At 46.9% G+C, this 13579-nt stretch overlaps 1 protein-coding gene across 3 annotated transcripts in view; it reads right to left on the reverse strand.

The window, feature by feature from the left end:
* The window catches only part of LOC143767373 (uncharacterized), a 46730-nt gene that overhangs the window by 27746 nt on the left and 5405 nt on the right, over positions 1-13579 (reverse strand). The window contains exon 1 of one of the 3 annotated variants that reach the window (XM_077255663.1): positions 2344-2510. The exons of 1 other annotated variant lie outside the window; for it this stretch is intronic. The gene's annotated coding sequence lies outside the window, so the exon portion shown is untranslated. Of the gene's footprint in view, positions 1-2208; positions 2511-13579 lie in introns of those variants that run through there. One more of the 3 variants, XM_077255662.1, reaches the window with a different exon arrangement.

Raw genomic sequence — 13579 nt, forward strand, 5'->3', positions numbered from 1 at the left:
TTGCTTGGGATCTAAGGGCAGACAAGAATTGTACACTGTTCATATAGTAACCTCAGGCACACATTAAGTAGAGAAGTCAGGTTGCAATTGAAAAAAAGGTTTAATTCATCAAATTCAAATCAGGGATTTCACAGCCAGGGATAAACAGAAGAGAATTTTTTAGAAGAAGCGAACATCCCAATGCTTTGGCTTAATTAGCCTTTATCAAGGGTGCATTCTGCATAGTTGAAGACACAAACATGCGGCTTGTCCCAGGTGAATGGTCCACTCGCTCGGGTGACCTCCGAGTATTTATGACTGCTTGGAGATTTCGTTTTCATCACGGCAGCTGAATGATTTACAGCTACTAGCCTGCTTGATTACATGTGGGGATTGCCTAGCAACCAGGCAACTTCCACATGTACTCAGCCTGACAAGTAGCTGTAAATCATTCAGCTGCCATGATGAAAAGTTGAAAACTAAATCTCCAAGCAGTCATAAATACTCGGAGGTCACCCGAGCAACGAATATACTCGCTCATCACTAATCTTAAACCCCAACTCATCACTGAACCTTTACATAGTGAATTGACCGCGGTCACGACTGCGTGGACTATTAGGTCCATTACTGGAATCACCATAAGGCCAAGTTCACTTGGTCAATATTTTACATCAGTGCAGTTTCATTCAGTTTCATTCCATTGCTTTTCGTGTTTCCATGTGCAAATGAGAATTATACCTCTACATTGTGACATCCCTGTAGATATTTGTAGACAGCTATTAAGTCTCCTATTAGCCTTCTTTTTTGCAAGCTAAACATTCCCAGATCCTTTAAACGTTCCTCATAGGACATACGTTGAAGTCAGCTTACCATCCTGTTAGCTCTTCTTTGAACTTGCTCCAGTTTTTCAATGTCTTTTTTAACATGCAGTGCCCAGAACTGGACACAGTATTCCAGATGAGGTCTGACCAAGGAGTAGTGTTTACCTTTTTTGCTGCTGCATCACACTGTTGATTGATGTGCAGTCTGTGATCTATTAGGAAACTCAAGTCTTTTTCACACATGCTGTTGCTCAGTTCTATTACTCCCATTCTGTAGATGTAATTTTAGTTTTTCTTGCTCAGATGTAGAATCTTGCATTTCTCCCTGTTAAATACCATTCTATTAATCGCCTTCCATTATTTAAGCTACTCTACATCCTTACTTTTTCTTCTCCTAGTGTTAAATATCCCTCCTAGCTTTGCATCATCGGCAAATTTGATTAGTTTACCTTCAGTTCTCTTATCTAGATCTAGATAAATATTGAACAACACTCGAGGCAGGACAGAGCTTTGTGGTACCCCACTTGCAACACTTTATTACCACTCTTTGAGTGCAATCACCGAGCCAGTTATGAATCCACCTAAACATAGATGATTTTTTCAAAAAGGATAGTACAAGATACTTTATCAAATGCTTTGCTGAAGTTGAGATATACTCTACCGCATTTCCCTGATCCATCCAGTCAGTGATTCCATCATAGAAGGAAATTAGATTAACTTAGGAGGTTTTTTTGCATATAAACTATTAAGTGAAGATCACTAGCTTGATGTGAACATCAGTTAATTTCTGAGCCCAACATCCACAAAATTAAAAGGCCATCTCAAATGGCAACTGGCATGAGCAATTATCAATAGAAGCATCTCAGCCCAGCACTTTTGGTACTCCTGCCAACTGAATATAGCCCATAGTCTCTGCTGCATGAACACTATCATTTTGAGACCACATTAGTATTTTCCCAGTGAATACCGGAGGACGTCGGCACCTATGTACCTGTGCGAATGACTGTTCTGACAATGATATCCTCTTCAGAGCAAACTCTGCAGTCAGGAGCATTAGAAGCTACTAATTAGTGCATGATACAGGAGACCGGCTTGTCAAATCTGGGCCACGTGCTTTGTGGAGTGACCGTCCTAATCTCTTAGAACACGGAGTTGTCCACTGATTTTTTATTTACCTACCATAAAGGTAAGTAGATAGATAACCTCAGACTCCACACAGAATGCAAGGCTCACTGATATAAAATGGTACACTCACAACATTTTATGACCTACCAGACCAGCCCACCGGTCATCGGCCCAATAAGGCAGATTGGCAGTCCGGGCCTGAGCACTATTGACTCTCTGGTGATGTATATATGTAGAAGCTTTATACACGTATATAAAATACAGTAATATATTAGGGACCAACCTGTACAGAGGGGAGAGGACACAGTCCTCATGGACTTCCAATCTTCAGGATTATAAATCATAAATTGTAGGAAATCTCCAGTAACGAAGCTGCGACTGAAGGTTTTAGGGAGATAATTCTCATCTAATAAATTACCTGTTCCCTCAGGTCTGTCAGCGGCTTCTCAGGATAGAAACAAAGATCTACTTGTGCGCACAGGACCTGGGATGAGGTCACAGGAGGGGAGGAGTCAGGGGTCACATGATCAGGGGCCTCAGTGTATGCAGGACTCTGCTGTGCTGGTTGTCATGGTGCTGGATGAGGGGAAGTTTCTGTGTGGGGTCAGGAGGGGTTTACAGGGTGGATGTAGCAGAGCCGTGTGTACGAGGTGTACGGAGCGGAGCCGTGTGTGTATGATATATGCAGAGCCGCGTGTATACGAGGTGTACGGAGCAGAGCCGCGTGTGTACGAGGTGTACGGAGTGGAGCCGTGTATGTACGAGGTGTACGGAGCAGAGCCGCGTGTGTACGAGGTGTACGGAGTGGAGCCGTGTGTGTATGAGGTGTACGGAGCAGAGCCGCGTGTGTACGAGGTGTACGGAGTGGAGCCGTGTGTGTATGAGGTGTACGGAGCAGAGCCGCGTGTGTACGAGGTGTACGGAGCGGAGCCGTGTGTGTATGAGGTGTACGGAGCAGAGCAGTGTGTGTACGAGGTGTACGGAGCAGAGCCGTGTGTGTACGAGGTGTACGGAGCAGAGCCGCGTGTGTACGAGGTGTACGGAGCGGAGCCGTGTGTATACGAGGTGTATGGAGCGGAGCCGTGTGTGTACGAGGTGTACGGAGTGGAGCCGTGTGTGTACGAGGTGTACGGAGCAGAGCCGTGTGTGTACAAGGTGTACGGAGCAGAGCCGTGTGTGTACGAGGTGTGCGGAGCCGTGTGGGTACAACGTATGTGGAGCGGAGCGCTGTGTGTACGGAGCAGAGCCGTGTGCATGATCTATATATCTATATGTATAGTTAAAGCAATGAAGTGTAATTAGATATAACTTCATGCTAAAAAAGAGAAAGGATTTTTGATTTTCTACAAAATCTGAGGAATCTGCTCTAGAGGCAGTGAGGGCACCAGGTGTGGGACTATAAGGGCTCATTTCCACATGCGAGTCACACGTCCGTATCTCGCATGTGGAAACCAAGCCCTGGTGCCGGCACTCAGGAGCAGAGCGTGCGGCTCCATGTGTTCCTATGCGGCCGCACGCTCCGCTCCTGAGTGCCGGCTCCACAGCTTGGTTTCCACATGCGAGATACGGACGTGTGCCTCGCATGTGGAAATGAGCCCCAAGGGTATATGCACACGTTGCGGATTACTCTGCGGATTTTTCCGGACTGATTTTGGTAAGTCCGCAGGTAAACCGCACTGTGGATTTCCTGCAGAATTTCCGCGGATTTACCGCAATTTTTTTTGCGGATTTTGTGCGGATTCCACGTGCGGTTTTACACCTGTGGATTCCTATTATGGAGCAGGTGTAAACCGCTGCGGAATCCACACAAAGAATTGACATGCTGCGGAATAAACAACGCTATGTTTCCGCGCGTTGTTTTTTTTTTTTTTTTTTGCAGCATGTGCACAGCGGATTTTGTTTTCCATAGGTTTACATGGTACTGTAAACTCAGGGAAAACTGCGAATCCGCAACAAAATCCGCAATGTGTGCACATACCCTAAGGGTATGTTTCCACGTTTTGGAAACGCTGCGTGTTTGACGCCGCGTAGAGCCGCAGCGTCAAACACGCAGCGTCCAGATGTTACAGCATAGTGGAGGGGATTTTGTGGAATCCCGTCTCCCTATGCGTGGTAACACGCACCCGGCGGCCCTGCGATTTTGGACATGCGGCGCGTCTTGTCTTATCGCAGCATGTCCGTTTACCTTGCAGCGACGCTGCGCCGCCGCAAGGTAAAGCACAGGGCCCTATGTGTGGGGTGCGATGATGCCGGATTCGTGCAATGAGCACATCCGGCATCGCGTCTGCAAAAGGGGGGCGGAGCTTTGGGCATACCCTAAGGGTATGTGTCCACGTTCAGGATTGCATCAGGATTTGGTCAGGATTTTACATCAGTATTTGTAAGCCAAAACCAGGAGTGGGTGATAAATACAGAAGTGGAGCATATGTTTCTATTCTACTTTTCCTCTAATTGTTCCACTCCTGGTTTTGGCTTACAAATACTGATGAAAAATCCTGACCAAATCCTGATGCAATCCTGAACGTGGACACATACCCTTAGGCCGGCGTCACACTAGCGTATTGCATCCGATGCGAGATCATCGGATGCGATATGCTAATGACACTCGGCTCCTGCTCGCAGCAGAGCAGGAGCCGAGTGTCATGCGTCTGTGCTCCGATTCTCTCGCACAGGGAGGATCGGAGCACAGCTGCGGAGAAATTAATTTCTCCATCTCCTGCATTGCTGGGGTCCACTTATAACGCACAGCACTCGGATGATATCCGAGTGGTGTGCGCTGTCTCACTCGCACCCATAGGCTTATATGGGTGCGAGTGAACCGAGAGTTTTCCTCGGTCCGAGACAATCGCAGCATGCTGCGATTGTCTCGGACCGAGGAAAACGGCCGACAAAAAGTTGGCTGGTGGGAGCTGCCCCATAGCTGAACATTGGTCCGAGTGCAATGCGATTTTTTATCGCATTGCACTCAGCCGTTTAAAATGCCAGTGTGACGCCGGCCTTAGGGTATGTGTCCACGTTCAGGATTGCATCAGGATTTTATGCAGGTAAAATCCTGACCAAATCTGCACCTGAGGTCACCTGCGTTTTTCATGCGTTTTTGATGCGTTTTTTGACGCGTTTTTCATGCGGATTTGTGTGTGTTTTTGTAAGCTCAATAAAGATATACAAAAAAAAAGGGTGATGTCATTTCTTGTATAACCTCTTCATTGACATACTCCATTGAAGAATAATGTTTACACACACACACAGACAGATGATAGATAACAGATAGATAGATGATAGATAATAGATAGATCTATCGTATTTATCTATCGTATCTATTATCTATAAATAAATCTATCGATAGATATATCTATAGATAGCTAGATAGATATATCAAAAGATAGATAATAGATAGATAGATGATAGATAGATAATAGATAATACCAAGCCCGATGTTTAGTATATCTATGTATCTTTATTCTGTTTGTCTGTCTGTCTGTCACGGAAATCCCAAGTCGCTGATTGGTCGCTGCAAAACGGCCACGACCAATCAGCGATGGGCACAGTCCGGCGGTGAAATGGCCGCTCCCTCCTCCCGTGCAGTCAGTGCCCCCTCCAGTCAGCGCTCACACAAGGTTAATGGCAGCGTTAACGGACCGCGCTATGCTGTGGTGTAACGCACTCCGTTAATGCTGCTATTAACCCTTTGTGACCAACTTTTTTACTATTGATGCTGCCTATGCAGCATCAATAGTAAAAAGATCTAATGTTAAAAATAATAATAAAAACAAACAAACATTATATACTCACCCTCCGTCGGCCCCTGGATCCAGCTGAGGACTTTCCGCTCCTCGCGACGCTCCGGTGACCGGTTCATGCATTGCGGTCCCACGAGATGATGATGTAGCGGTCTCGCGAGACTGCTACGTCATCATCTCGCGAGACTGCAATGCACTCTTGGGACCGGAGCGTCGCGAGGAGCATCGGTAAACGCCTCGCCTGGATCCGGGGGCCGACGGAGGGTGAGTATAGAACTATTTTTAATTTTAATTTTTTCTTTTAACAGGGATATGGTGTCCACATTGCTATATATTACGTGGGCTGTGTTAGATACTGCATGGGCTGTGTTATATACTACATCTCTGTGCTATATACTATGTGCGCTGTGCTATATACTACGTGGCTGTGGTATATATTATGTGGCTGGACAATATACTACATCGCTGTGCTCTATACTACGTGGCCTGTGTTATATACTGCATGGGCAGTGTTATATACTACGTCTCTGTGCTATATACTACGTGGCTGGGCAATATACTACTTGTCTGTGCAATATACTACGTGTCTGCTATATCTACTATGTTGGCTGTGCTATACAGGGCCGTATTTGCTACTAGGCACATGAGGGCACGTGCCTAGGGCGGGGACAATGCAGGGGGCGGCACCTGAGCAAGGTTTTTTTTTTTTTTTCATAAGTCCTGGGTCACCTCCCGACCGACCGCCAACTCCGCTCCCCACCCCCGGCCGCCCGCCTACCCACCCTCCTTGAAGACGATACTCACCCTGCTCCAGCGATGCCTGGTCTCGGCGTCTGGAGCTCGTCCTGAATGAGCGGTCGCATGGTACCGCTCATTAAGATCATGAATATGCGCATATTCATGACCTTAATGAGCGGTATCACGTGACCGCTCACGCAGGAAGAAGGTGCTGCGCCGGGAGTCGGGACAGAGCCAGAGGGATGTCGGCGCGGCCGCGCGTTGAGCTACAGGTGAGTATGAGGGACAGGGGGATGAAGGAGGACATAAGCCGGCGCGCCATGCAAGATGGGAGCAGGAGCGGGGGGGTGGAGAGATAAGCCATGCACACGGGGGGAATATGAGCCATGCATTCAGGAGAGGGAATATGAGCCATGCATACAGGAGGGGGGGGAATATGAGCCATAAATACAGGGGGGATATGAGCCATGCATACAGGGGGGGCAATATGAGCCATGCATACAGGGGGATATGAGCCATGCATACAGGGGGGGCAATATGAGCCATGCATACAGGGGGGGAATATGAGCCATGCATACAGGAGGGGGATATGAGCCAAACATACAGGGGGGGAATATGAGCCATGCATACTGGGGGGGGAATATGAGCCAAGCATACAGGGGAATATGAGCCATGCATACGGGGGGGGGGATTATGAGCCATGCATACAGGGGGGGAATATGAGCCATGCATACGGGGGGGATATGAACCATGCATACGGGGGGGGAGATATGAGCCATGCATACAGGGGGGATATGAGCCATGCATACAGGGGGGTAATATGAGCCATGCATACAGGGGGGATTATGAGCCATGCATACAGGAGGGGGGAATATGAGCCATGCATATGGGATGGGAGAGAGATGAGCCATGCATACAGAAGGGGGGGTCATTATACAGTATTGAGCATCATGTGTGGCCGTTATACAGTATGGAGAATCATGTGTGGCCATTATACAGTATGGAGCATAATGTGTGGCCATTATACAGTATGGAGCATCATGTGTGGCCATTATTCAGTATGGAGAATCGTGTGGCCATTATACAGTATGGAGCATCATGTGTGGCCAATGGCCATTATACAGTATGGAGCATCATGTGTGGCCGTTATACAGTATGGAGCATCATGTTTGGCCATTATACAGTATGGAGCATCATGTGGGATCATTATACAGTATGGAGAACTGTGTGTGGCCGCTATACAGTATGGAGCACTATGTGTGGCCATTATACAGTATGGAGCACTGTGTGGCCATTATACAGTATGGAGCACTGTGTAGCCATTATACATTATGGAGCATCATGTGTGGCCATTATACACTATGGAACATCATGTGTGGCCATTATACAGTATGGAGCATCATGTGTGGCCATTACACAGTATGGAGCATCATGTGTGGCCATTATGCAGTATGGAGAACTGTGTGTGGCCATTATACAGTATGGAGCATCATGTGTGGCTGTTATACAGTATTGAGCACTGTGTGGCCATATTTTTTTGTTTATAATTATTGTATATAAAACAGTGTGATCAGCAGTGCTAAATGGCTGTGGTTGGGACGTGGATATGGGTGTGACTAGTTGTGAAATGGGTGTGGTCAGAGGCGTGGCCTAAAATTTTCCACGGCGCACTACGCTCGCCGCAAACTTTATACCTCCTTCCCTTCTCCAAAAGTTGGGAGGTATGGTACAGCATTTGCCAGATCATGGCAAGTGCCGCAAATCCCATAGGGAATGAATGAGGCTGATTGCAGTGATGCTGTAAGTGATCCGTTACGCGGCAGATGCAGAAAAACTGCCGGATCTGCTGCAAAAGGCGACTTTCACATCAGCGATTCTTGCCGAAGTCACTGCCGATAGTGTCATACTCACCAAATGGGGAGGCAGTGCTAAAAGTGCCTAGGGCAGCAGAAACTCTAAATACGGCCCTGGTGCTATATACTACATGGGCTGTGTTATATACTACATCGCTGTGCTATATACTACGTGGCTGTGTTATATACTAAGTGGCTGCTATATACTACGTGCCTGTGCTATCTACTGCGTGGGCTGTGCTATATACTACGTGGGCTGTGTTATATATTACATCGCTGTGCTATATACTACGTGGCTGTGTTATATACCACATGGCTGCTATATACTACGTGGCTGTGCTATCTACTGCGTGGGCTGTGCTATATATTACGTGGGCTGTGTTATATACTACATCGCTGTGCTATATACTAGATGGCTGTGTTATATACTACGTGGCTGCTATATACTACATGGCTGTGCTATCTACTGCGTGGGCTGTGATATATACTACGTGGCTGTGTTATATACTACGTGGCTGTGCTATCTACTGTGTGGGCTGTGCTATATACTATGTGGGCTGTTATATACTACTGTACATCGCTGTGCTATATACTACGTGGCTGTGTTATATACTACATGGCTGTGCTATATGCTATGTGGCTGTGCTATATACTGTACTACGCGGCCGGCTGTGACCAATCAGCGATATTGGCGCGAAATTTAACCCCCACTCACAGCCCGACGTACATACATACAACTATATTCTAGAATACCCAATGCGTTAGAATCGAGCCACCATCTAGTATATATATATATATATATATATATATATATATATATATATATATATAATCGTCTAAGGGTCTGTTTGTCTGTAACGGAAATCCCGCGTCGCTAATTGGTCACGGGCGGCTGGCGCAACCAATCAGCGACAGGTGCAGTCAGGCCGTGAATTGATGCGGTATTTAAACCACGCTTCGCTGATTGCTCGCGCCCGGCCGGCCGTGACCAATCAGCGGTATTGCAGCGGGATTTAAACACCACTTTGTAAATAAAGTACATACATATTCTAGAATGCCCGATGTGTTAGAATCGGGCCACCATCTAGTAGATATATAATAGCAAGGCCGATGTTTATGAATGAGCGTTTAATTAAAAAAAAAATGGCGTGGGCTCCCGTGCAATTTTCTGCGCCAGAGGGGGACAGCCAACGGCCAATATTTGTAGCCTGGGAAGGGGTAATACCCATGGCCTCCCCAGGCTATGAATATCAGCTCGCAGCTGTCTTCGTAGCCTTTACTGGCTATTAAAATGGGGGGACCCCCAAAAAAAATTGACGTGGGATCCCCCTATATTTTATAGCCAGAAAGGCTACGCAGACAGCTGCGGACTGATATTCATAGCCTAGAGAGGGGACATGGATATTGGCCCCCTCCCGGCTACAAATACCAGCCCACAGCCGCCCTATAAATGGTGCATCTGTAAGATGCACCAATTCCAGCACTTAGCCCCTCTTCCCACTCCCGTGTAGCGGTGGGATATGGGGTAATAAGGGGTTAATGTCACCTTGCTATTGTAAGGTGACAGGAAGCCGGGTTAATAATGGAGAAGCCTCACTAAGACGCCTATCCATTATTAATCCTAGAGTAGTGAAAGAGTTAAAAAAAGAAATAGACACAGCCAGAAAAAAAGTATTTTATTATTCTTAATTTCACCATACTTACCCTACTTGATCGCCTGCAAAAACGTAAAATAATAAACCGTATACTCCCTGTCCGCCGTAGTCCAATTAATAACGAGTGTTCCACGACGATCTCCCCTATAGAACAGTGACATCGGGTGATGTCACTGCTCTATAGGACCCTCAGTGACACACTGACAGGAGATAATGGCTCCTGCAGTGCATCACTGAGGTTACCTTAGTTCAGAGTCTCACTTTATGGTATTGCTGGGTGGGAACTTTCTCACACAGCAGTGCCACAGGTGAGACTAGGGACTATTTTTTACAGTGGCAGAGGAATACAGTGCAGAAGGATACCTTCCTTCATTGTATTCCTGGAGCCCCTGGAGAGCTGTCGCATGAGCTGATGCTGCTGCTCTCCACGGGAGATCGTCGTGGGACACTCATTTTAATAGGATTTCTGCGGATCAGGGAGTATAGTGTTTATTATTTTACTTTTTTTACAGGTGACAATGGCTTCGGGGATCAAAGTGACAAGTGATGGCGAGTATGTAATCTATGTTTAATGTACTGTATGTCTATATGTATGTACTGTATGTATGTGTTGTATGGTGTATGTCGCATCGTGCATGTCGCATGTTGTTGCATGTCGCATGTCGTCACATGTCGTCGCACGATGCCGCATGTTGTTGCATGTCGCCGCATGTTGTCGCATGGTGTATGTTGTATGGTGTATGTTCAATGTTGTATGTGCACACAGTGTAGACGACTCCGGCTCTGCTACATCTGGATGCCTGACATCCAGATGTAGCAGAGCCTGTAGATGATCGCCGGAGATAACTCTCCAGCGATCACCTACACTGCAGCGTTCTCACAAGCAGCTGATCAGCTGTTTGCGAGAACCAGACTAGTGACCGGAGATAACTCCCGGTCACGGCAGTTCTTGCGATAACATAAGTTATTGCGAGAACTGCAGTGGACGAGGGACTTCCGGTGGAGGGACAGGTGAGCCGGCAGACATGTGTAGTAAGCTGCGTGTACACAGTTTCTACGCATGTGACTAATCATTAGATGCGATTTTATCGCATCTAATGATAGTCTATGGTAAATTTTTAGCAGTGTATGTTAGACTTGGGGTCTCCGAGTCTCGATTTTCCAGCTTGGTCCATGGCCTGAACTTACTGTAACATTGGTGGGTGTAGACCCACTACGCCACGGGCAGTGCTTACTCTGGAGAAGTGTGACTAAGTGTCTACCGGGTATACACCAAAGCCTCTGATGGTGAGGATAGGCTGGGCCACCGTAAGACACCAGGTTCCTACTCCAGGGCAGACCCCGGCACTGCAGCAGCTAACCAGAGGGTCAGAGACTTTGGTACGGAGTGCAAGTGGGCATGACAAAAGCAAGGTCAAACGGTCCAAGGTCGGGGCAGGCAGCAGAAGTTCAAAATTCATAGCTGAGGTCAGGAGCAGAGAGATCAGGATAAACGAGAAGGCAAAAGCCAGGTTGATAACAGGTGTGACAAAACAGCAGTCAGCCAATACATGAACTAGAGTGAGAGAGCTACTAATAACCTATGAAGGGTAAAGTCGCTTGATACACTGCTCAAAAAAAATAAAGGACACACTAAAATCCCACATCCTAGATATCACTGAATGAAATATTCCAGTTGTAAATCTTTATTCATTATATAGTAGTGGAATGCGTTGAGAACAGTAAAACCTAAAAATGATCAATGTAAATCACAACTAACATCCCATGGAGGTCTGGAGTTGAATGATGCTCAAAATCAAAGTGGAAAATGAAATTGCAGGCTGATCCAACTTCGGTGGAAATGCCTCAAGACAAGGAAATGATGCTCAGTAGTGTGTGTGGCCTCCATGCACCCCTTATGACCTCCCTACAATGCCTGGGTATGCTCCTGATGAGGCGGCGGATGGTCTCCTGAGGGATATCCTCCCAGACCTGGACTAAAGCATCGGCCAACTCCTGGACAGTCTGTGGTGCAACGTGACATTGGTGGATGAAGCGAGGCAAGATGTCCCAGATGTGTTCAATCGGATTCAGGTCTGGGGAATGAGTGGGCCAGTCCATAGCTTCCATGCCTTCATCTGACAGAAACTGCTGACACACTCCAGCCACATGAGGTCTGGCATTGTCTTGCATTAGGAGGAACCCAGGGCCAACCGCACCAGCATATGGTCTCACAAGGGGTCTGAGGATCAGTCAGGCTACCTCTGGCGAGCAAATGGAGGGCTGTGCGGGCCTCCAAAGAAATGCCACCCCACACCATTACTGACCCTCTGCCAAACCGGTCATGCTGAAGGATGTTGCAGGCAGCAGATCGCTCTCCACAGCATCTCCAGACTCTGTCACATCTGTCATATGTGCACAGTGTCAACCTGCTTTCATCAGTGAAGAGCACAGGGCACCAGTGGCGAATTTGCCAATCCTGGTGTTCTGTGGAAAATGCCAAGCATCCTATACGGTGTTCGGCTGTGAGCACAACCCCCATCTGTGAACATCAGGCACTCCGACTATCCTCATGGAGTCTGTTTCTAACTGTGCAGACACATGCACATTTGTGGCCTGCTGGAAGTCATTTTTCAGGGCTCTGGCAGTGCTCCTCCTTTTCCTCCTTGCACAAAGGCTGAGGTAGCGGTCATGCTGCTTGGTTGTTGCCCTCCTACGGCCCCCTCCACGTCTCCTGGTGTACTGGCCTGTCTCCTGGTAGCGCCTCCGGCCTCTACACTGACGGACACTGCAAACCTTCTTGCCACAGCTCGCATTGATGTGCCATCCTGTATGAGCTGCACTACCTGAGCCACTTGTGTGGGTTGTAGAGTCTGTCTCATGCTACCACAAGTGTGAAAGCACGACCATCAGCCAGAAAGCATTGGTAGTGAGATGTGGTCTGTGGTCCCCACCTGCAGAACAACTCCTATATTAATTGTGTCTTGATAATTGCCAATAATTTCCATCTGTCGTCTATTCCATTTGCACAACAGCATGTGAAATTCATTGTCAATCAGTGTTGCTTCCTAAGTGGACAGTTTGATTTCACAGAAGTTTGATTTACTTGGAGTTATATTCTGTTGTTTAGGTGTTCCCTTTTCTTTTTATGTGCAGTGTATATCACTTGCTAGTAGATGAAGGCCAGGGAAGCAGATCTCCACAGGAAAGAATGGATATAAGTTCCTGCAGAATTCGGCTGTGCTGCCCTTTGACTCACAACAGCCGAGCTGGAAGATAGCACTGGGTGGAGCAGAATGAAACACGCGGTGAATGGAGCGGAGCTTAAAAGGCGTGTGAGAGCGTGGCGTAACACCCTATTAGCAGACTGACAAATGTAATATTATTTTTATGAGTATAAAAGGAAATTATTAGAGCATACAGTGGCATGTAAATGTTTAGGCACCCCTGGTCAAAATTACTGTTATTGTGAACAGTTAAGCAAGTGTTAGACTAAATGATCTCTAAAAGGCCTAAAGTTAAACATGACACGTATACAGTGGCTTGCGAAAATATTCGTCTCCCTGGAATTTTTCCACCTTTTCCGACATATCATGCTTCAAAACATAAAGATACCAAATGTAAATTTTTGGTGAAGAATCAACATGTGGAACACAATTGTGAAGTTAAACGAAACTTATTGGTTATTT

This window comes from Ranitomeya variabilis, chromosome 4 (genome assembly GCF_051348905.1).
Source record: "Ranitomeya variabilis isolate aRanVar5 chromosome 4, aRanVar5.hap1, whole genome shotgun sequence".
Lineage (NCBI taxonomy): Eukaryota > Metazoa > Chordata > Amphibia > Anura > Dendrobatidae > Ranitomeya > Ranitomeya variabilis.